This window comes from Peromyscus eremicus, chromosome 17, assembly GCF_949786415.1.
Source record: "Peromyscus eremicus chromosome 17, PerEre_H2_v1, whole genome shotgun sequence".
Classification (NCBI taxonomy): domain Eukaryota; kingdom Metazoa; phylum Chordata; class Mammalia; order Rodentia; family Cricetidae; genus Peromyscus; species Peromyscus eremicus.
In genome coordinates, this window is record NC_081433.1 from 23,830,053 (window position 1) to 23,856,110 (window position 26,058).

At 38.7% G+C, this 26,058-nt stretch overlaps 1 long non-coding RNA gene across 1 annotated transcript; it reads left to right on the forward strand.

Moving 5' to 3' along the window:
• The first annotated feature begins 11,417 nt into the window (after positions 1-11,417).
• LOC131894753 (uncharacterized) lies at positions 11,418-19,775 on the forward strand. The gene is made up of 3 exons (XR_009374997.1): positions 11,418-11,598; positions 13,178-13,338; positions 18,091-19,775. It is a non-coding gene; the product is annotated as an uncharacterized LOC131894753 (long non-coding RNA).
• Positions 19,776-26,058: the final 6,283 nt, after the last annotated feature.

A 26,058-nucleotide genomic window follows, 5' to 3' on the forward strand; every position in this document is an offset into this window, starting at 1 on the left:
GATTTTGGTGTATAATACATGCCATTCACAGACTTATTCTTTCAACATATATTCAGGGAACAAATGTTATATATCAAATTCTGGTTAAGACACCTGGCATATTTCTATAAATAAAGAGGCCTGGTCTGGTGACACTTCTTGGGGCTAAGTTTAATAAGTGGACCTACCCAACAGGTGTCATGTGAAAACTTTTTGAATATAGAAGTTGGCAAAAAGGAAGAGGTAGATGAAGACCCGTTAGAAGAAGCCTGACTTTCCTAGCATGGCAAACTGTCTCATGAGTTGGTATCTAAAGGACTTGGACAGCCAGTTACTCAGCTGTTGTATAAGCTATTCATGTATCTTCTTAAGTTTTTAAGATTTAAAGACAAAAAATCAACAACATGGAACAAATTATTTCCAAATAAATTATTAGTCTTCATTGAAAGCTTTTAATCTCCTGGTAAGTACACTTTTCAAACTTCAAAGTTGTTTCTAAGAAACTTAAGGCCCCATCCTCCCCAGTAGCTTCACAACCAGGGGTATATAAGTATAGATTGTATTTAGTAACATTTACTGCCATTGTGCAGAAATTTATGAAAAAAAAAAACCCTAAGATTGTTTCAAGAGGGAAGTTTCCTTGTATCTATAGTTAGGTGTTCAGAGCGCAGCCGCTGAAGGTATATATATTCATTATATATATAAATTCATGATATATATAATATTATATATTATATATAATCTATAATATATTATTATATATTATTATATATTATTATATATTATTATATATAATATATATATAATACATATATTCATTAGCAAACTGTTAGGCACTTGCAGAGCACGGGCTCACTGAGGCTTTCATGCCTTCAGCATTTGTGTTTTGGTGTCCTTGCCCTGTACCCATGTTAGACTTTCCCAAGAGTCCCAAACATCAAAGAACTACCTAACTGGAGCTTGTGCTAGAAGTACTCAGTAGGAGACAGCCCTAAACTAAGACAAATATGAGATTCAATACTGCTTACTCCAGATTCTGTGATTGGCTTAATAAGTGGGATTACTCCTATTTAATTAATACTATTGTCTCCCAACAGTCCCATGTGGCAGGAAGTTTATGCATTTTAACAAGTTCTTCTTCACTAGAGATAGTATCATTACAAATGGGGCTATGTAGCTTTCTCAACTCTGTAAGTGACAGGGTCAAGAATTACATTCAAGGCCATCTGGCTTTATCCCCAGGTACACTGAGGATATCAGATCTAAAAAGGCTCAGAGCAAAGTGGGCCTGAGTGCATGAATCTCAGTGCAAGACAGGCTAAATTATATTGGCAAGAGAGATAATATTCTGCAAGGGGAGGCTATTAAAAGACATTTAACATTTATCATAATTACTACATGCATGTATTCATACTGAGATATGCCTCAAGAGGCTATAAAACAGGGACCCTGGTTGAGCTTCTGAAATGGAAATGACTAAGGTAAACTTTGACTAGCTTATTCTGGGTGCTTGCTCAAAGGGCAGTGTCTGGTCTAAACTTCCCAGAGACTCTGAAGTAAGAGGTCTGAAGTAGTGAACAAGCAAATGCTTTAATAAATATTCCTCAAGGGAGTTTTTCTTTGCACCCAGAGTTGCAGAGCAAAGACTTAAGAACACATAGAATCACGTGAGGATTCAAACCCTGCCCATGTTGTTAGTGCTGTTTAGTAGGCCTAGAAAGAAACCCCTCCATGTATAATTAACAGTCCTTGTATTTCCATTATTAAACATATATACAAATGTACATATAGTCATAAGAGAATAGTTAAAAGTCTTTGATTATTCATTATTTATTTTATGCAGTGGACAGAATTTACAGCCTCATTGTAGCTGAAGTTTTCTCCAGTCCTGCCTGGCCCATGGTCAGGACAAATCTCTCTCACCCACCAGTCCTGCAGCCACTCAGACCCAACCAAGTAAACACACAGAGACTTATATTGCTTACAAACTGTATTTCTGTGGCAGGCTTCTTGTTATCTAGTTCTTCTATCTAAAATTAGCCCATTTCTATAAATCTATAACTTGCCACATGGCTTGTGGCTTACCAGTATCTTACATGTTGGTACTCATGGCAGCATCTGGCAGCATCTCCTGACTCAGCTTTCCTGTTCCCAGAATTCTCTTCTCTGCTTGTCCTGCCTATACTTCCTGCCTGGCTACTGGCCAATCAGCGTTTTATTTATACAGGGCAATATCCACAGCACCTCATACATGTTCTGCAAGGACTCTATACCTAACAATAGCTTCAGCCCTGGATTATGCTGATTATTATTTGAAAACACTCTGCTGGAGTGCAACATGCTACCCTGGATTAGATCTTCCATTAGATCTGGACGAGAACTGTAGTGGGAAAAGCTGGTTTAATCTGGTTTGGTTCATAGTATCATATAATGCTAATTTTCTATTTTGGTCAAATGGGCTGTGCTGTGGGATGGTCTGTATGGCAAATGTGTTACTCTGATTGGTCAATAAATAAAACACTGATTGGCTAAGGCAGGAAGTATAGGCGGGACTAACAGAGAGGAGAATTGAGAGAACAGGAAGGCAGAGGGAGACACTGCCAGCCACCACAATGACAAGCAGCATGTGAAGATGCCGCTAAGCCACAAGCCACATGGCAAGGTATAGATTTATAGAAATGGATTAATTTAAGATATAAGAACAGTTAGCAAGAAGCCTGCCATGGCCATACAGTTTGTAAGAAATATAAGTCTCTGTGTTTACTTGGTTGGGTCTGAGCGGCTGTGGGACTGGCAGGTGAGAGAGATTTGTCCTGACTGTGGGCCAGGCAGGAAAACTCTAGCTACAGGGCTGTGCTTTAAGATTTATATTAGGAGAAGTCAGGTGAACAATATATATATATATATATATATATATATATATATATATATATATATATATACACACACACACACACACAAATGCTCAGTATTACCTTTTAAATTTTTCTGTTAACCTAAATTTAAACTACTTTAAAAAGTATGTGAGGCACAAAGCTAATTGAAGAATTATTTTCGTTTTCCTGAGCTTTGAGGTGCATCTGCAGGTGGCCAGTAAGCATACAGCTATTTCTTCTGTAATTTCAGTTGTAAGCAAGAGTGGGGCCAGTAGAGAGAAGGGAGGCCATGAAGGTCACATGGGACAAAAAAATCAAGAAGAGCAAGGCTCACATAGACAGCAACGTCTGGGACAAGTTGGCTTGGACAGGATGGAGATAAAGGCCACCTGCAGCCACCCTGAATCCAAGAGATTGTACTGATGCATGGAGAGCTTTGGTTTTCCTAATCATCCTCTTCCAGGAGGTTCCAGGTGGCTGCATGACTTTGGGCAGGGCCTGAAAAGAAATGGGGAACCAAAGTCGGAGGTTGTTGAGAGAGGTCCTAGCTGGGTACAGGAGGTATATAAGGCCAATGCAAATGAGCTTTAGAAATGAAGAGGGACCCACCCAAGATGCATTGCAGAAGGGCATCTGGAGACAGGCAGCTGCTGAAGAGAGAATGCCAGGAACAGAGCTGAGGACTAACACATTTGGAATTTTATTCCGTGGGCTGATCCTGTTTGAAGGTGAGGGTGGAATTATTGGCACAACCGGGAACTTTCTCTACACTTGCATATTTTGTCAATGACTGTGTGTGAGTTAAAGGCATGAAATAAATTTCTGCTACTGCATATAACTGCAAAAGCATCTCGGACATCATCTTCAGATTTCCTAAAGGATTTCTGCCTCTGAGGGATTTCCTTCCTCCAGCCCCATAATCTTTGCAAGCTTTTATCTTTGTATCCTTCACTAGAATCTCAGCATGGTAAAGATGCCTCATTGCTTCAGCAATTCCATGTCTTCTTGAACAAGCCCAGGCAGTCAAAGCTCACACACCCAGGTTTGGGGGTGTGTATGACAATGGTGCCCTAGTATCACTCATTTTATCAAGTTGGGGCAGAGAAGGACCCATGAGTACGACATGAGTTACAACATGTTTGGAGCTTATGAACAATCAAATTGCCATGCTCAAGAGTTGGTGGGCAGCCAAGTTCCAGAACTTATAAAAGAAAAAGAAAAGGAAGAGGGATGTATGAAATGTTACTCTTGTGTAAAGTGGACTGTGGAGGTTGGCGAGGGAAGGTGAGAAGTGTGAAAAGCCTTCATAAAAGCCCACAGAAGGAGTGTGGAATGTTGTTATGCAAACGGGAACAAGAGTAAAACCCACAGGTCCTAACAACTGACAGAAAGAGGAGTATAGGGGATTGCAAGGTTAAATTTGTTTATCTTGCTTATGTATATTCAGACACGTGCTAATTTGTTTGTATTTCTGTGTGGATTAAAGAAAACAAAACGAAGTATGTCTATATAGGGCTTGGGTGGGGGAATGATTCTGTGTTCCATGCCTTTTCAACTGCAGGAACTCAGATCCCTTGGTTTTTCTCCTTTGAGTTTCAGTGTGGACAGGGAATGCCTGCATTACTCATTTGGACTCACAAGAGGAAACTCTTGGCTCCGTTCATCTGTGGTCCTGATGCAAGCCCTTGTAAGACGGATCATTAGTAGCTAATGCTAGCGGCTCAGTTCTAATTCCCTTTGCATTCACATTTGAATCTAATGTTGCCCTATTCTGAATTTTTCTATCCTCTCATTTTTTACTGAGATAGGGTCTCACTATTTATCTCAGGCTTGTCTTGAAATCACAATCCTCTTGCCTTAGCTTCCTAAGTAATAAAATTACAAGTATGCACCAGCATGCTTGGCTTCTTTCATGCCTTCTAAAGACACCTTTATTACAAAATAGTGCCTTTTATGACATTCCCACACATATATATCATGCACTTTGATCATATTCACTCTCAACACCTTCTCTTATTCCACCTCCCTCCTCCTGGTGACCCATTCCCCTTCCCACGTAGCCCTTCTTTTAGTTATATATATGTATATATATATATATATATATACATACATAAATTGGACATACAAGAGAATGTATCCAGTATTTGTCATTCCGAGTCTGGCTTCTTTTACTTAACAGGATGTTCTCCGGTTCCACCCATTTTCTTGTAAATGATGTAATTTTGTTTATGGTAAAATAAAACTCCATTGTGCATATATGCTATATTTTCCAAATTCATTCATCTGATGACAGACTCCTAGGCTGGCTCTAAAGATGGTTATTGTGAGTACTTCAGCAGTAAACATAGCCATGCTAATATCTCTTTCTTTCTGAATAACCAGTGCAAAACGGGCTGAGAGCTTGGACTCAGTAGCACAGTGGCCAGGGTTAATTTTTAGCTCCACTTCTTAATAGCTGTGTGATGTCCCCGTTTTCACTTGTTCTTGTCTGTAGCATGGGCGAAACTATATCTGAGGTAGTGCTAGTGTTAAATAAGCTCCTGGTTGTAATGTGGTTATAGTGGTCCCTGGCATATAATGCACACTCTCCAAGACTGGCTATCACTATTATTGCTATCATGTGTGTTCTAAGAAGGTCAGATATTTTACCCCCAACTGTGAAATGTTGTTTCAGAATGGTAGTGGGAGAAAGATGGCAAAGATACCCAGTCAAATTCTCCTCTTGCCTTCACGCAAAATGTCCAGGGGAGCCTGTAAGAGATGCGTGTACATGAATGAAGATAAAAATCTGGCATTGTATCTTAAAATGAAGTTCTCTTTAGCACAGCAATTTGAATTTGTGGCTTGCTCATTGTATTTATATTATATATATGATCTTTATTGGAAACCATCAGCTAGGCCAGAGTTTTCAACACTTCGTGGACTGTAACCATTAAATCACTCCTTTGAATCATGTATCGTGCACAATGTGGTTGTACTTAACACATGGTCATGGTTTTTCGCCTCAAGCCAAAATTTATTAAAATAGTCTTTCTTCTAAATGACCCAGGACATTGCCATTTCTTTTACAATGGCTTTCTGGACTTGCTATTTATTTTCAAATCTCTTTTAGAAGTAAAACAAGAGGTAAAATTCCTAAGTCAATGGTGGTCTGTCAACGGGTGGGAAATCTTGCTTAGCTTCGGGTACTAGGAACAACTGTGACTACTACTTCACCCAGGATAGGGGATCGAAATGAAATTTACTTGGTATTTTTCTAAGTGTTCAGATGTCTCAAGATACGTAATGATATCTCAAAAAAAATTAAGGACTAACCAATGTCAAGTTTCCAAGTACAGTTTTGAAATAAAACATGCAAAACTATATGCTACTGCTGTTCTTTAAAAAAAGACCACTGTAACTTGTTTATATATGTGTAATATATATAATCACATACACACAGAGTTACAAATAACATAGTAGATGGTTATGTATACATGCATACATTCTCAGAGGCTTTCTATCAATAAGCAGGGTAGGTAAGGAAGAGTCTTTATTTCCTAATACTACAGATGACAACTTCTCCCTCAGAAAGCTGGAACATTGCTTTTCTCATGTGTCTTCAATGAAGTGATTTGAGAATATAAAGAAAGTGGAACATAGAAAACTTGTGGAAAAAGAATTATATTTTTTTCCTGTGGTCTATCCTAACTAGGGTTTGACCAGATCATTTATAAGGTTGTCAATTAAGAGCTTTCTGGTATGATACTACACTGAAGCAAAGTGGAGTTTGGTTTCTGTTGGGTTCTTGGTCTGCTCTAAGTAAGATTCCATAAACAACGATCTTTACCTTTCTAGTAATTCCATAAAATTAAGTATTGGTAACTCAGAGTAAAAAATTCCTATATTCATATTCATTTTATTATGTCCTCAGTTACTTAAGAGAAACATTTTTCATTTTAAAAAGCACAATGACTTTGGAATCATAGAGTCACCTGAATTTTCTTTTTCAAGTCATTTGCTGTTACTTAGGTTTAAGAGGTAGCCAAGTTCTGCTGCTTAGTAACCCACAGTCTTACCTTAATCAAGTATCCAGTCTCCTGATAGTTTAGGTTTTTTTCCCTCCCCAGAACTGATTTTTCAATGTTATTTTTCCAGTCTAAGACTGTCTTTGATACTTCCCAAAGGGTTCCCGAAAGTCACAATGGACTTGTTATTTCCCCTTAAAAAAAAAAAAAAAAAAAAAAAGAAGAAGAAGAGGTAGTAAAAAGAATTAGGTTTGCTTTATAAAGAACCAAGTAACACATTTTTTTTTTTTTTTTGCTTTTTATGAGTGTCCTTTTTTATGGGAGTCCTTGTCAAATGAGAAATGGTGGTTGGTCTTCTGTGGGATCAGTCCATGCAGATCAAAGCCACCAATGCAAAGATTTCAGCAATAATACACTGTGGAAGATTCCCCAAGAGTTACCAGCTCCCTATGCCTGTGTATAGATGTTTCTATCTCTTTGAGCCTTGGTGCTACTTTGCCTGAGAGCAGACAATACATAACAACAATATAGTGTTATTGGTTATAGTGTCAATTATCATGAAAATGAGCATTTGGTCATAGCTCTAATTCTTTCATTTAAAGCTGGGATATTTTAAGCTAGTACTTTTAAAACTCAGTCACATCTTTTCCCTTTGAAAATTGTCAGTTACACGGTAGCCAGGGTTTGTTAGTTGGAGAAGCAGGTGGTTCCCTGTTAAGCCAGAAAAACCACATAGCACTAAGTGACCTCATAGAGGACGACAGGGGTTTTTGTCTGGAATATTGCTGATGTTTTAATAGTCCATTTTCAGGATTCAGGAAATCCCTTTCTGTTTCTCCTAAGCTGTCTATAGCTCATAATAAGGCAGAAGTATAAGACTATGCTTTGTAAATAGAAATGAAACCTTTACAAACAGCACCATTCCCTTCCTGTCTTACTGTTATAAAACCTAGAAACCTTTTTTGAGGGCCCTTATTTTCATCACAATATATTATTTGCATATCCTAAATAACAGCATCTTCCTCACTGCCTGGGATATTGGAAGCACTAGGTACAGTGCGCTCCTTGAATCAGTTATGACTAGACACTTTAAGGAAATAACCCTGGCTTTATAAAGACAGCCAATGCATAAGAAGCATTCTTGAGCAACTGGCTGGATCCCTGGCCTATAAGACATCTACACATACAGATAAATAATGAAAGTTACTTCCTGGGAGGCCCAGGACACAGCATAGTTTTTAGAAAACTCCAGAAGAGATGGGTCACCCAAATCTATAAGACACAGTAGTGAAATCTGTTGATGAGCTCTTAGTGAAGCTTCCTAAATATCCGACCCCAAATTCTCTACAGGAACTTTCAGCAAAGCAAATATAAACAGCCTTGTATAGTAAATTATCATTCTTGCTGCAGCTATGTCAATATAGAGGCCAAATATCATGATATCACTATTATTTTGTGGTGTAGCATAACCTATCTTTGCTATTATATTTGAGCAAAAGAGTGGTATCTAAAGAAATATTTTTTTTATTTCCATGGAATATAGCATATCCCATTGACCAAATTATAGACATGTTCATTGTCTTTTTAGATATATAATACCTTTTTTATATATATTCAAATTCCAACTTCTGGAGAGATTTTAAACATCTCTGGCTAAACAAGCTTGAGAATCTACATTTAATTAGAGTGGAATCATTATCAAACTATGAAACTCCCAGTTTCCTCAGTATTTATCATCTCCACATCAACCCCCCCCTTCTCTTTCCTAGACTTGCTGTCATTAAAAACTAACATCTAGCCATCCAAGTTCCTACTGGGCTCCTAGGTCAGTTTACAGATTGCCTTTTTTTCTGGGTCCTAAAGACTTCCTGCAAACCAAAAATCTAACACCGTGAACAGCACAAAGTCATGTCTACACACACTATTGTCTGGGCACAAGGGGAACTTTGTGAAAAGCCCAGGTCATTGATTTCCCTACAGGAACTTTAACCAGAATGAAATAACATAACCATGGACACTGGCACCCTCGCTTCCAGGAACTTAGATGTTCTGTGCTGAATTAACTAGCAGGCCTTCCCACACCAACCTTTCTTTCTTTTTTTTAAAAAATGCCTTTTATTTATTTATTTATTTATTTATTTATTTATTTATTTATTTATTTGTATTTATTTGCTTACTTATTTTCTTAGAGACAGGGTCTTGCTACTTAGCCCAGGCTGACCCGGAACAATGATTCTCTTACTTTGGCTCCCAGAATGTTGGGGTTCTAGGCATGCCCTACCATACCAGGCCAAATTATCTCTCTCTATTAAGGTCCTTTGTCTCCATGACTTCAAAACTGATCTTTGCTACAACTTCTTAACAGGTGTCTCCAGTGATTTTATAGAAAGTTTTGAGAAATTGTTTCTTAGACATGTTTAGCCTCACTCAAGAGGTTGAAGATTGTCACTCTGAGCTGTTCAACTCTGAAAGATCATTCATGTTCAACCAATAGGGGAGTGACAACCAGAACATCTCCTAAAAATTCTGGCTATCTATAGGATTCAGCATCTTCAACCTTTTCTTTAGATAATTCTCCTTAACTACAATAGTTTAAGTAAAACAAGCTCAACTGGTTGGTGCATATTGCCTTTGATGGTACCATATCACTTGTTAATTTATTTTTTTCTATGTTCATTACTTAGAAACAACTATTTTATATACCTTCTGACTAGTTTTGATTTATACCATGACTCAATATTTAGATTTTGGACTAATAACTTTATAGAAATAAGTTAACATAGACCACTTTTTCAGCAATTGTATGTTTTCTTACAAGTGTTGTGTACCATTTAAAGAGTTGGCAATGCATGAAGAGAAGCAACAACATACCCATTGGATATATACATAAAATAAATTTGATTGCTGAGCACTGTCCATGAGATGGATATCTCATTAAAAAATCTGTAGTGGAAGGGGATATAGTTTATTGCTTGCCTGAATTCAGGTTGCTATAACAAAATGTCACATACTAGTGAAGTTGTAAGTTTTCTCCAGTCCCACCCAGCCCCATGGTCCTGCAGCTGCTTGTAAAATAATCACTCAGAGGCTTAATATTATTTACAAACTGTATGGCATATGGCAGGCCTCTTGCTAGCTAGCTATTGTATCTTAAATTAATCCATTTCTATTAATCTATGTTTTGCCATGTCTTCTGTGGCTTTACTGGTCTGCTGGCATGTTGCTTCTTGGGCGGCAGGCTGCTGACTCCTTTGACTTTACCTTTTGTCTTCCTGTGTCTTGTATTTTCTGCCTGGCTATAATCTGACTCATCATAGGCCAGAGCAGCTTCTTTATTAACCAATCATAGCAACACATATTCACAGTGTACAGAAAGACCATCCCACAGCATACTGGGGTATATTAACGAGCCAATGTTTATTACTTACAGTACTATGACTTGCAGAGCCCAACAGTCAAGGTGATGATACATCTAGTGTCTGGTGAATGTGGCCTTCTTGCTTTATAGACAGCTGCTTTTATAGACTTTATAGACTTCCTGCTATTAGTATATCCTTTCATGGCAGAAGAAGGGAGATCTGGTCTACTTTTCATGAGATCACCAATCCTATCATAGGGATCATCTCAGGTCATCATCCAAACCTAATTACCCCACCTCATTACCTAATTGACCTCACCTCCAAATACTATCACATCAGGATTTCAAGGTTTGAATTTTAGAAACAGCAGCTATTTTCTTTTGGTAATGGGGATTGAACTCAAGGTATTGCACTTGCCAGACAAGTGTTCTACAAACTGTGTTACATCCCCAGTCCACAGAGATGAGCTCTGTTGAAGGAGACAATACCTACTACTGACTTTGAAATCAGGTTGAAATTCCATCTTATAAAAAGTTGCTTTCTTTTTTTTAAAAAAAAATTTGAGTTTTAATGTTTGAGTCTTATTTGCCAGTCTTTCAGAATGTGACCTGATTTAGAGAGTCTCTCTCTCTCTCTCTCTCTCTCTCTCTCTCTCTCTCTCTCTCTCTCTCTCTCTCTCAGTATTCTTTTCAAGACAGGGTCTCATTATGTAGCTCTAGCTGTCCTGCAAATTCTATAGACCAGGCTGGTCTCAAACTCACAAAGATCTGCAAGCTGAGTGCTGGGATTAAAGGTGTGCTCCACTACACCCAGTTTGGAGACAAGGTTTCTACAGAGTTAATCAACTTAAATTAGTTCCTTAAAATAAACCCGTATCCAACAAGACTTTGTGTCTCACTAAACATAGGGAATTTGGATCAATAGAGATGGAAGGAAGATGATAAGAAGAGACAAAAAGAAAATTGCCTGCTGGAAAACAACAAAGACATGGAACACTCTCCTCCTATATGCCTCAGAAGAAAGTAACCCTAGAAATATGCTGAAGAAATTCCTCTTATTTAAAACACCCAACTAATGCCACTTTGTTGCATAGTCCTAGTGAACTGTGACACTGAGTAACCTTAAAAAAGATACTAGACTTCAACTTTTAGCTATCTGATATCTTAGATGAGATTGTGTCTTGTCTTATAGATTGGTTGTGAAGCCTGAATCAGAAAGAAGAAGTCAGAATCTAGGATATGTAACGGCTGTATAACATGATAGCTAATGGTACTATGACATTGTTACTCAACTTCTGTTTTGAAGAAGATCTGCTCAAATGTCATCAACAAATATGACCGTTACAGTCATCTTCATCATTGGTCATCTTCCATTCCTGTGAGTATGTATTGAGAAGTTCAGTGCCCAAGGCACCATGCTAACTGTTTCAGACATATCTGTATCAATGCTCAACAATTCCTGTAATTTAGGCATTATTCTTGTCTCTTTATGGAGGAACTGTTGCTTATGTTAGTTGGCTTGAACAAATTAAAAAAAAATCATAGTAAATATCAAAGCAAAATGGAAATGGAAATGAGACTTTTGGCTGAATAGCAGGAGCCACTTGTCCTGACCTGGTCGGCCTCTGATAGCATTTCTAACTTAGCCCTCACTGAAGAGTCTGTAACCGTGAACCCAGCATGGGATCCTATGTGGCCCAAGAGGATTTATAACTTTAGTTCATTTTAGGACTCAACAAAACTTTAAGGGGTAAACTGCCTTTTTATTTTTAGTATGCTTGAGACTACATAGAAAAATACGCATTACCACCTCTACCCCTTCCTTCTCCCTTTGAACCAATCCTTGCCATTCATAGCTTGTAGAATTTGGCATATTTTCTGTTAAATTTTTTGCCTAATTGTTGTGCCATTTTTTCCAGGTTGGAACTTGTGGGTAGATAATTTTTTGCATGTCATTGGGTCAATTTTCTACTTTGCTCTTGACCACCAATTGTATAGTCCATTTAGGCACTCATGTGCTGTGATGATGGACTTTTCTGGAGTAGTATTTCCTGACAACGGATGGATGTGCAACCAGAGACTTTGTAAATCAACTCCATAACATGCTCTTGAGCCCACACAAATGAAAACCAAAAAATAACATTTTGTCAGCCAATATACTAAGGGGGAAGAAAATGATTCAAACAAAAGATTTTTGTAACAATGTAGAGTATTATGTGCTATATGTCACAGCATTGTATTTAAAAGCTTCTTGCTAAAGTTTAACTCAGTGCTGTCAGATGTGATTGGCAATGACCTTCAAAATGTTGCCCCAACCAACATTAACATCTTCATAAGATCACTTGGGAGGAGCAAATGCTTTATCCGTACCTCTGACTTTCTGAATAAGACACTCAGACCAGAGTACAGAAATCTGTGATGGAACAGCCATCTAGGGGGGTTGATGGATACTGAAGACTGAGAACTAGGCTTCATAGAAACATCTAGAATTTCATGCTTCATTCATTAATATTACTGTAAAAGAATCAAAACCATAGAATCCCCTCAAGTCTCCAGTGACCTCAAGCAACCCTTTGTCACCTTCTCTTCTAACATCTCAAACAGGCTTTGTAGAGACAGGAAAGAGCGGTCAGAGAATTTTACCATCTCATCCATAAATAACAGATAAAATCACAAACTAAAAGACATGGGGGGGCGGTGCTGTAATTATTTAGAAAAATTAGTTTATCATAAAATAAGTACATGTACTTAAAAAGTTAAAAAAAAAAAAGAAGCATAAGGTGACTTTGTGTTCTCATTTAGTTTCACTCAGTAGTGACATTCTGTCCATCCACATCCCAGGGACACAACCAAAAAGTTGGCATCTACACAGTCTAGAAATTTACTCCAAGTGCATCAGTTTCCACATACTTATTTATCTGTTTCTGGGAATTTAACTCCATGTAACTTTATTTCAGGAACAGGATCACATGACCACAACCAGTAAAGCTGAGGACAATTCGATCGCAAGGGTCCTTCAGATACCTTCACAGGGACACACACCCTCCTCTTCTGCTCTGTTGTCCCTCATCTTTTCTTCATGTCTGTATTTTTGTTATTTCAAGAAAATTACATAAATGTAAGTATATGGCATGTATCATCTTGTGGCTTCTTTCTTTTTTTCAGTTAGCATAATGTCTGACATTTATCCAAGTTGTTTACTGTATAAATAGGTCATCGTTTTTGTTGCTGCATAGTAAGTATTTCGTGGTATACTTAGATAGGCTATAATTTGCTTAACCAGTATCTTTGCTTTATTTCCATGTCTTTGCTGTGATGAGGAAAGTACCTGTATACTTTCATTTCTCTGAGATACATGTACAAGAGTACAAATTAGTGGATCATATGCTAAGCATATGTATGTTCAAATTTATAAGAAATAGGCAAATTGTTTATAGCTAATGTAGCATTTTACATTTCTATTAGAAATATATGTATGATTGAGATTTCCAATGTTCTCATCAGCATTTACAATTATCATTATGGATTTTTGAAGTTAGATGTGTTGCATTTATTTTATTTTTTAATATTAATTGTTCTTTATTCTTGAGACATATATTTAATAAAATAGAGTCTTATACACCCTGCATCTTCCCTCTCCAACACCCCTCAGTCACTTACCAACCTGGTCCTCTCATAAGTTCACGTCTTCTTTTCTATTTTCATTTTTTAAATAACCTACTAATTCCAATTAGTGCTGCCCATGCATGTGTAGGTCTAGGTCTATTTGCTACCACTTACCACATCCTCAAAAATCAATATATGAAAATAAAAATATTTCTCCTTCTACCATCAGCGCTGAACTCCCAGTAGCTCCTCCATAAGAGACAGGGCCCAGAGAGCACATCCCCCGGCTCTGCTGGATTCTCACTGGCTTGATTTTGTGCAGGTCTTAGGCAACTCCCCATGGCTGTTGAAGGTTCTTGAGTGTCATAGCCATGTCAAGCCCAGAGGTTTACATTTCTCAGCACTCTCCCCTCTGCTATTGCTATTTTCCTCGATGGTCATATTGTCAAATTCCCTTCCAAACATTTATGATTGTCTGCGCAGACCTGGCTGCTCTCAAACCTGGCCAGAGAAGCTTCTTTCCGTAACATTGATTTTCACTGTTGCTGCTGTATATGGTCACATGTCATCGTCACGTTAATTTGTGTTACTCTGAAGGTGAATGATATTGAATACCATTTCATATACTTCTAACCCATCCACATGATCTCCCATGTAAACTGTGTGTCCCTGTTTCTGTCAGCTTGGATTGTTTTTTTCCTGTTGAGTATTGAGAGTTCTGGCATTTTCTAAATAGAAAATCTCTGCCAAAATTTGTCATTTGAAAATATGTTCTCCCCATCTATAGCATTCTTTCCTATTCTTCACAGTTCCCCCCACCAGAAAAAAATTATAACTACCCAAAAATCCAAGCATTTTTTCACTGTTTCCCTTGTAGGCGTACTTCTGATGTGAACTATTTTTCCTAAAATATACTTCAGTGGTTTATATTTATACCTGTGATCATTTCAGGGTTAGTTTACTATAAAGTGTGATTATTAAATTTAGTCTTTTTCCTTTTTCTCCCCTCCTCTATGGGTATCTAAGCTGCTCCAGAACCAATCTTTAAGTGGCTGTCTTTTTCTTCCCTGAACTGTATTTGAATTTTATCAAAACAGACATACTTGTCTGGCTGTGTTTCTAAGATCTCTGCTCTCTCCCAGTACCACCTTGTCTTTATTCCTATAGCCAAGCCCATAACACAAGACTGACTTCCTTTCCCTACATCTTTCTTGGATATTATTTTAGTATTTCTAGGATCTTTGCATTTCCATAGAAATTTTAGAATGCACTTGGTTTTAAATTAATCCTCAACCCTCAAATCATTACTGCTATGTTTAATCAGAGATTGAATGATGCATGAGGAAAACAAGGATCAGACTTATTTCTGACCACATAGCTAGCTAAGTTGAATCAGGATCAGGTCTGAGTTCTGCTATATGACATAGTCTTGCACATTAGTGTTTTCCTTCTGCGCTGCCCAGTCTTAGGTAGGAAGTAGTTCTCTGTTGCAATGTGTAGAATATCTCCCCATTCAATTCAGGTCAGTGATTAGTCTAGTATGTTTTTCAGTTCCAAGCGTAACATTTTCTATAGGACCTGTCATGAATTTTAATCAATTTATGAGAGTCTCCCATCTTGTCATAGTAAATCAAAAGTATCAATCGACAGATGAAAACTTGAAGAAGTGTAGAAAGCTACTTAAATAAACACAAAGCCAAATGAAGACATAGACTCAAATGACACCGTTATCATCTCCATGAGCAAATAATTGTCATATATTCAGACTTTCCAACCTGAAACAACCTACTGACCAACTGATGGCTAACAGCCCTGAGCCTGTTCTAAACCAGCATCAATTCTCTCCCAGCAGTCAAGTAAACCCAAGCCTCAGATGTCCTAACATTTGATCCTGCCATTTTTCTTATATGACACTATGATAGAAGAAATGTGTTCTTCCCCAAAAAGGAGTTTCAAACTTTTCAGTAAATACAGATTAGTATATCTGCACTTGTTCCCTCTCTTAATGCACACAGAGTAGGACTTTCTATACTAGTGTGCTTGTTACTGAGACAGAATATCTGACAGAAACAAGGAAGGAGAGAATTATTTTGCCTCTTGATTTAGTGGATATAACCCACCATGACAAGGAAGCCGCATTTTGGCTGATGAGACTTGGTCCATGGTGATAAAGCTCTGCAGTTTTGGATCAAAATTCTCAAGGCCTGTTCCCAGGAGCCCTCTTCTTCCAGCCAGGCACCATGTCCTATGTGTTCCACAACCTCCCAAGAGAGCACAACCAGCTATGGTTTGAGTGTCCAAACACATGTGACCGTGGAGGAGCTTTCATAGGCAAACCATATCATCCTCTGAGCAAAAACTAACAGAAAGCAATTTTCCTTTTCAAATGAATCAACAGTGCTGACCCAAAGAGACGAGCAACTCTTGTTTGTTTGTAAACACTCACAGGTGTGTGTTTACTGTTTATGTATTTACTTGAAGATATGTCTCAAGTTTGCAATGATGTGCTTACAATTGATGAGTTGTGCAAATGGGAATGTGGGCAGAAAGATCCATGGAATCATGTGTAGAGATAAGCATCTCACATTGAAAGGTCTCAAGTCTAGGGGAAAAGCTGGGCAGTACCAATATCTAAGAAGTAAGATACCATGAACTATGAATACATAAAATGGTAGTTTAGTTGATAATTAAGTGTATTTATCAAGTCATACCTAAGCACCATAGTCTGATTATAGAGTAATTTAACTGACTTCTTTTCTGATAGGAGGAAAACACTTTTAATACATATAACCATCTCACATTAAAATCTTGCTGGAGAGGTGGTTCGGAGGTTAAGAGCACAAGCTACTCTTCCAAAGACACCTGGCTCATTTCCCTGCACCCACACTGTGGCCCATAACCATCTATAACTCCAGTACTAGGGGATCTGATGTCCTCTCTGGACCTCCCTGGGTATGGAGTGAATGTGGTGCAAATACATGCATGCAGATTGATGTAATACAATCATACACACAAAATAAATCTAAATATTTTTTAAAAAATCTGATTGGAAAATATAAGCTAATTTTGTGTGTCCTTGGAACCTATCAAAACACAGGAAATCATCTTTCAAGTGCACAAAATGTCAAGCGTAAAGTGTCTGAAGCAGTTAGGTAGGAGATATAGGAGACTGTTGGGTAAGTACAAGCAAAGGTAATAGTTACACTATAGGAGATGTCAGCTATTATGGCTGTAGTTTTGTTGACAAGAAACTTGAAAGGACATGGACTTAATTCAACATGATCTGCTTACTTTCCAAATCTTAGAAAATCGGGGAGCTTCCCCCAGCATTAATACTCAAGGCCGGGGAAAGAGTACACAGAAAACGTAATCCCCTGAAAAGATAGTGGAGGGACATTTTATATAGAACTCACACTTCTGTAACTGAGATAAAGAGTTGAAAGCTTTTATGAAGCAATATAAGGAAACGATGATCCCTGATGGCTAGGGTTATAACATGGCTTGTTTCGTTTTTTATGTTCTTGTGTCAGGAATTTTCTCACTCCTGCCTTGAGTCTTGGTGTGGAGCTCACGGCATAGCTCTGTCCTGCGCTGCAGTAACAGCACAGTCATCTTGAAGTAAGCGGACCTGAAAAGCAGCAGTTAGAGCTGGTGCTCAGGCTGAGTAATGGATGTTTCTCAGAGGGCTGCACCAGGCAGCCAAACTGCACATTAGCTCCAGTGAGCAGCCAAAACCATCCTCTAGGTTAACTGTGATCCCCACATCCCCCCTCCATTTCCTTCCTGCTTCCTCAGCCCATGCATATCCCCACACATGTGAAGGGAGAAGTGCTCTGGGTTTGCTCTTACGTCCCATGAGGAGGAGATGAAATGTTCTCTTCTTTGAGCAAGGAGTGAGCTGTGAAAAAGAAAACATGTTTAATTGCTGCTTAGGGAAGAACGTGAACTGATGATCTAATGGCCCCTTTCCATTCCTACTGTCTACACTCCAATCATGGCAGCAGAGCCAAAGCAGCTCACTTTCACTTTCCAGCCAGCTCATCTGAGTTACACTTGGTGGAGAATGCTTCCACTCAATTTAAGATCACTCATCAATAAAGTGAAAACTCCTATTCACTCTGCTCAGTATTTATGTTCCATGTCCTCTGTTTCTATAACAGAGAGAAGGAAACAACAGAGGACAGGCATCAGAGGAGAGGAATGTAGACACTTGTCAAGGTTTTCTAATATCATAATTGGATTTTTTTCATGTTTAATCTTGCAGGTGGTACAAAACCTTTTTACTCCAAGAGAGCTGGGATTCATCAAATATAAATGAACAGATGAAGCTATCTCCATCCCTGTGGTGGAAGACAGGACTCATAGTTAATCCTGTGGAAACTTTAAACTGCATTGTTGTAATTAAAAAGATCATAGCTTCTGTTGTTATCCTCCTGAATATCTCCCACAAAAGTTCATGTGTTGACTGCTTGATCCTCAGACCAGGTATTAATGGGTAGGAACTTTAGGAGTGGGGAACCTAATGACAATTAAGCCATTGGGAACATGTCCTTGAAGTGAATATTGGGACCCTGGTATCTTCTTGTCTTTATTTATTTTGTTTCCTGTCTGTCATGGTGTAAACAAGCTCCTTGACCACACACACATACACAGACACACAGACACACACACACACACACACACATGCCTACACACACCATGCTAGACCTGCTGTCACAGGCCCAGAGCAACACAGCAAAGTGATCACAGACTGAGCCCATGGTCCAAAGCCAACAGTTTTTCCTTGTAAGTTGATTCTCTCAGTTGTTTGCCACAGTGATGAGTATCTTAGTATCACAGTATGCAACTTTAAATTTTTACTCTCACTCAAAGAAGCTACTTTGGTGAATTCATTTGTTTTGAAAATGAAGTGTTCTGATTGTTACAGTGTATGAAAGTGGTCACCAAACTTTAGTTGGTCCAAATCAAGATACATTCACGTCATCTAAAGATATTCAGTCAATGATACAAAGTCTACCCTTTGAAAACCAGTAATCCCAAAACTACCTTGACAGATTATTTTAAAATCCCAAATTGGTCTAAACTTCTGTAACTAAATCAAGATATTTATAGTATTTGGGAAGTCCAAACTATGGCTTCCTGCACATCAAATCTGAGTGCTCAACTATTTCAGTTTTCATCAGTCTACAAATCTTGCGTCCTGGTGACCTCTGAAGCCCAGGCAACTCAGAATTAAGCAGAGAATCTAAACTCAGCAGCTTCTGAAAATTCCATCTTTCACTTCACACCCCCACTGTGATGCAATTTTGAAGCATAATGATATATACCTAACTACACCAGGATGGAGGCTGTGTCGCTATGGCCTTCGCTTTGTAGCCGCTGGGGCTCTGAACCACACAGATTCAACAGTTACTCCTCTGTTCTTTACTGAACTCAGACAGGCACAGAGTCTCTTTCCTCTCTGTTTGTTGGTCTTTAAGGGCTCTAACCCAGTGGTCAAACAGCTAAAAGGTTCTAAGTTCATTAATTCTTAAATCTCATATATGCAAGAATGAAAAATCAAACACTGAATGAAAACCTCTCATGTAGGAACCAACAGTGGTCAGATGAGACAAAGCAAAGATGTATATGAGTAAGAATCAGTATAGCTTGTGTGGGAAAATGAAAATCATCAAGGCATATAATCCACAATGATTCTGGGCACAAGCATCGAAGTCCTCACACCATAAACAGTACGGTTTGCACTTAAGCGAAGATAAACTCATTAACCTTTGTAGGCAGCCCAGAATTTACATATCACTTAGACCTGAGCTCTTTGTCACATCACCATGTCATCAGCCTATCACTTTTGTGGACCTCAATTTTATCACATAATCTCCCCTTCCATGGAAAGAATAGATAATGAAGAGACCCCAAATATGGATTGACTCTGATTATACCCAAATTTGTGCACTGGAAAACATTTCTTACTTTATGGAGGCTTGAGTTTCCTAAATTGAAAAAGGATAATAAACTGTTATGAAGATTCAATCTGAGAGTATGTTTGGGATCATCGTAAGGGTCAAATTGGATATACATGGAAGTTGGCGTCTATCCATATAGTACTTAACTAAGGGCTGCTGACATTGCCGAAGCCCAACCTGAGGTTAAGAATGGAAAAGACTGGCCAAGCTACACAAGAGTCAGTAAAAAGGCTATGTCCCCTGATATTCTAAAATTCTTCTATTCTCTTTTACTTTATCTTGGTTAAAATGAAGCGCCACAAATGTCTGTGGGCAAAGTAAAAACATACACGAGGAAGCAAAGCGACAAAGAGAAAGGTTGGCAGCTTCGTTCTTATCCGATCTTCCAAGTATCCTTATGTTTTCTTTTCTCTTACACACGAATTTCAGTGGCAAATTAAAGGTAGAAGCTAATTCTAATAGCCTGAATGCTTTCACAATTAGTCCACTGTACACCCCTAGGACTCAAGCTAGAAAACTGATCAGCTAAGGTAAAAAACTGGGAGATCTTTCAGAACCTCCCGCATGAAACATACACATAATCAAATGCTTTTATAAACAGGTTCCACTGCTTCTACAGATATGATATGCTGCATAATTTTCTCTTGAGTCATGTGCAAAAAAAAATCACTTTATCTATTAACATAATGTTGGCATATCTGCATACTTGTACAACCTCTTTATTTGTGAAAACGTAACATTTTAGCATTTATTTATAATGTGTCCTTCAGAGTTATTCAAAGAAAATGTGAGAGCTAATATACAGTTTTAATAAGCGGAGGCAGGAAGGTAGCACACAAAACACAATTTTGTAAGCTACCATACATTTGAGGAAAGAATTCAGTTAGCACTGATAAAGAATATAAATTAGCTTTTGGAGGCCTGGTCATTTAGATTAAAAATGATGAATTCTATAATTATTACACATAAGGATAAAATATGAGTCTGGTGGGAGAATCAAAACCTTTTGTGTTGAACTTTCCAGAAGAAGTTTATTATGTAGAAAATAACCTCTCTGAATAACCAGTATCTTTAAATATGATTTTCCCAAACTGTGAAGATGATAATTTACATGTGATCTTTCTTAAAAGCTATGAATATGAGAAAAAACTTAGCGAAGGATTTTTTTTAGGTGTCTAGAAGACACTAAATAATTTTTAATAATTCATCTTATATGAGGTCAAACTCTGGATGATCCCATCTCCTTCTTTGTGGTCTAAGTAGTCACAATTCTCTCCTATGAACAAACAACAAAAGAATCCAAGCAACACTATGCACATTAACCCTTCACATCCATACTGTACATAAAATTCAGTGATTGTCTCAGTTAGCGTTTCTATTGCTGTGAAGAGACACCACAACCAGGGCAACTCTTATAAAGAAAAAAACATTTAATTTTGGGCCTTGCTTACAGTTCAGAGGTTCAGTTTATTATTATCATGGTGGGACATGGCAGGGTGCAGACAGACATGGTGCTAGAGAGGTAGCTGAGACTTCTACATCTTGCAGGCAATAAGAAGTGGATTGTCTTACTGGGTGTGCTTGAGCATATATTCAACCTCAAAGTCAACCTCCACAGTGACACACTTCCTCCAACAAGGCCACACCTCCCAGTAATGCTACTTCCTTTGGAGGCCATTTACTTTCAAACCACCACAGGGCTCTGTCTTATTTTTGGGAAATGTACTCTGCTGTTTCATAAAGTGTAACCATAATAACTAAATGTGTTGGATACTTTGAAAAAAAAGTTTATCTTTGCAATTCTGTTGGATTCAAATTTATCAGCAAGAGTCCATCAATGTTCTCTTCTCTCTTTCCCTCCTTCCCTCCCTCCCTTCCTTCCTTCCTTTTGGTATGAAAAGAACTTGATTGACCTGAGTTAGAAAGTTTTTTAAAAAATAACTTTGCTCCTAAGTGCCTTATTATAAACAAGAATAATATATAGAGAGGTAAAAAGCACAGTTTGAAACTATAAACTTGAAGGTGATGCTATTTACAGTCATGACAGATGCCCCAGAGCACAGCAACCAAACCTTCCTTTGCCCAGCACCATGAAGAGCTGTCTTTTTGTTTTGTTTGTTTTTTTTCTAGAGTAGAATCACAACCTAGTAACTTGGTTCTGTCCCTTAGCAAAAGACATGCCTTTCTTTCAAATTCATAGCTCTCTATAAAATATAAGTGTATACCAAGAAATGTGATCGAACCCTGATATATGATATCTAAAAATTTGATTACATGTATAAAGGATACATGTGTCCCTCAAGTCAGCCTCTTCTTCTGATTTTGTTATTTTGCTGAAAGGACTTGCTCCTGTATTAGCTTCCTAGGCAAGAATTCTCAGAGTCCCTCCCCTTTGACAGTTATGCGCCATCAATGAAAAGTCCTGTGACTTCACATCTTGGCAGCAACATTTCCACCCTGTTGTCCCTTCCTTTTCCCCTGCGGACTTTTTGGTCCTCACAAGTGGCTCCCAATAACCCCATACTGTCTTGATTCCTCAATTTTTCTCTGCTCAAAATTTTAGTAACTTTTTTCACTTCCTCGAGATTTCTTCTTTCTTTTTTCTTTCTTTCTTTCTTTCTTTCTTTCTTTCTTTCTTTCTTTCTTTCTTTCTTTCTTTCTTTCTTTCTTTCTTTCTTTCTTTCTTTTTAAAGAATTCCTCACTTTCCATTTTTTCCCCCTAAAGGTATTCTACATCCACCAAGCCAGAATCTTAGGTTTTAGAACCTGTAGCCTGGAAGGTATCAGGAGAAGAAAAAATAGTTGAAGCTTGTATTTCCTGCTAGGAAGCCACCAAGCTCTAGTACCATTTCAAGGCACGTAATAGTTTTCTAAATTCATCTCTATTATTGTGTAGGACCATAGGCTGACTCCAGAAACCACATGAGAACAAGAAGGGGAAAAACAACAATAACAAACATTGCCTTTTTTTCTTCTTTGGTGTTCCATAACCAAAGTCATTGTCTTCAGTTTAATCTCAGTTAATCATTGTAAAGAAAGTCTTCAGACTTAACAAATGCTCACTAGGGTCCCGGGCAGCCATGCAGAGCTTCCTGGAACAATGTCTACTAGGTATAAGGCAAGGTGTTTTCAGGCAGTGTGTCTGGGCTCACAGAAGGACATGGAACATCTGTCTTGGTAACTGTTATAGACAGGTCAGCTATTTGTAAACATGAGCCACTTGGAAGATGAGGGCTGCCTTCTACCTCTGTTCTCTCAGTAACAACATGTGCCCCAGTGAGGAAAGCATTGCTTCTGGAAAATTATAAACCATGTCAAACCTGAAACTGATTAGAGGAGGAAATTATGGACCAATGTCTCATCCTCAACTTCATGTTTCTCCTCCCTTATTTGTCAAGGGCAGATGTGGCTGTCAGAACCTCAGGAAGGTCACAGGAAAGAGACTTTGGAACCTGGAAGAGCACACCGTTACAGTCATGGCCTTGTCTGATTTCTTAGTAGAGGAAAGCTGGCAACTGTCTTGAAACCCTTGGCCTTCTGTCATTCCCACACTGCTGAAGCTAAAGGGGGGAGTTGGGTGAGCCTCCTACCCACACAGCCCCCCCACTATGTGGTTGTTTGCTTGTTCTTGCCCCATTGGGAGCACCCTGGCTAATGACATCCTCCTGAATGTCCGAGTTGTCCATCTGAGGCTGCTCCCACTAAGTGAGCATTTGCATACAGAGCAGAAACACAAAACCTTGCGTTCTTTCCTTCTTCCTGCAGTTGCTGTCTGCTTGGCACGGGTCATCTTACCTCCTTACATGAGTTTCAGGCCTTGGCACACCACAAGGGTAGCAGTCTTCCAATTCTCTCACTTCTCGGTTGCCAACAGGAAATACCATGCATCTTTCCGGTGCACTAATTGACACGGAGATGCCAAGGTGTACGGCCGTGTTTCCTACTGCAGCAAATGCACTCTTCAGGAAAGACTTTTCACACCGAGTTGGCATGAGCCTGCTTTGCCATTTTCCCTGGGTCTCGATGCAGAAAGAGCTATGAGGTCATCTTAAGCCTGAGTGGGTTCTTTGAATTACTTACCTATGTCTTTTTTGTAGGTATTTTTTTGGCAGGAGATTATTTTTGATTTTTACAATAGGAGATTTGAGACTGTCTCTAATGTAAAGACTGTGAGGTGAAATGGAATTTAACCTGTTAGTGAGTATGCCCGTGCAAGTGTCTTATGCACATGAAATAATGAGAGTATATATTCATGTACAAATATTCATTATATCTAATTGTGAGCATTTCTGCTTCTTTTATATAGATCCAATAAAGTTAATTTCAGTGATCTATAATCTAGATTAGTGCTCAAGACTTGTGCTGTACATATACCAGTCGTTAATAAATAGTGGGTTAATGATGAAAGCAAGGGAATAAACTGACCTAGTAGACCATACAGAGAAGGCCGAGATATCCTCTAACCTACTCATACATGGAAAGTTAAACTGAGAAAGTTCAGAGCAATAAAACAGCCTTGGGCAGATCTTTGGGACCTATTCTAAAAGAGGACATTATTATTACAGGAGATGACGGCTCCGTATATGGTACTGCTTCTGAAGCCCTCCAGGAAACATAAGCTCTGGAGGAGATGGCAGTGGTATTGATGGTCCTAACTCTGTGTAGGCCTCAGGCAGTGTGTGTGTGTGTGTGTGTGTGTGTGTGTGTGTGTGTGTGTGTATGTGTGTGTGTGTACCTCAGTCTTTAACAGAAGAGTTTAAAAAAATAACCAAATATATAAATAGGCAATATCATATATCCTGGTGTATAGTGAGTTGTACCATCTAGATGTGTAGGATTATACTCTGATGTCCACATAGTGATGGCATTGCCTAAGGATCATTGTTTTGTTTGTTTTAGAACACATTCCCTTGATTAAGCAAGGACCTGTGCTACATGCAGTTCTAAAAGGACTGTCACCAAACAATAGGTATTAGCTTTCACTTCTAAACTTGGAACAATCCCCCCCCTCCCCCCCCCCCCCCCCGCGCCACACACACTTCTCTCTCACACAGTGTAAGACACTAATTCATCGATCCTAATGCCCACTTATGCAGATTTGAGGGCATGCCAGTACAGTCTATTCTTTACCCTCTATGAGGGAGAAAAAAACTAGTTATGATGTCTCAAGCAATGTGAAGAAATTATCATATAAGCACTGCTAATCAGCGTGTAAAAGTTTCAAGATCATTTCATTGTTGCAGTAGGGAAGAAAAAAAAAAAGAGGTAGAGAAGCACGAGATGGAAGTTAAGAGACATGGCTGTTAATATCTGACCGAGCCTGAAATACTCAGTTACAGAAATTCTACTCGTGAAGGTCGCTGACAACTTGTCCAGCTGTGTCTTAGCAGCTGTGCTTGCTAATTCACGCCAGTTCCTCGCCTCCAAACAGTTCTCAGGGAGAAATAGATGGCCTCGCCGCTCCGGTTCACTGCTTCTCATTTTTCCTTTTTGCTATTTGCTACCCGGAGGTGGTGCTCGGCCCTGCTGTGGTTGCCTGAGCCTGCTTGTTCCTAAGAAGCAAGGCCGGAAACAAGAAGAAAGGGACCAGGCACGCATTCTGCTGATGGATTTGAGCTTAGTCACCCTAGGGGGAAGGATGCTAATGACTCAGGGTGCTTTGGCAGTCCAGCCTTTACTTATGTGAGAAGCAAGAGCATTGCCCCTCCAGCCCCACGGGAAGAAACTCAGAAAGAAAAGGAGCAAGTGGGGAAGTGTTTGATTTTATCCATCAAAACCTGGCACTTGTCAATCCTTTAGTAATTTACCTCCACCCATTCCTGGCTCCTGTGTAGGTAGATACTGATGCAATCAAAAACAGGTACACATGTTTCCCTTAAAATAATCCATGAAAAGTATTATGCAATTTCTAAACATGCTAAATACCACTTAGTATATTTTCTTCATTTAACTGGAGTTCCCGCATTTTGAATAGGATGGGTTTACTCATGAGAAAAGAATGCTTATAGTGCAATTAATGCTACAAGTGTGTTCTCCTTTGGCGCATGAATGAACGAAGCACTTCTGTACAGTTTGGAACATGCTAGAATGCTCATGAGTGAGTGTCATCACCAGGACTTGCTCCCAGGAACCACAAGGCTGTGAATGAAAGAACCCCGAGGTAGTAACTCACGAACTGTGTGTCATTTATTCAAACAACTCAGTTCAAGTGAAATGCAGAAAATGAGGGGGAAAGAAATAATAAGAGGCAACAGAAATCCCCACAAGTA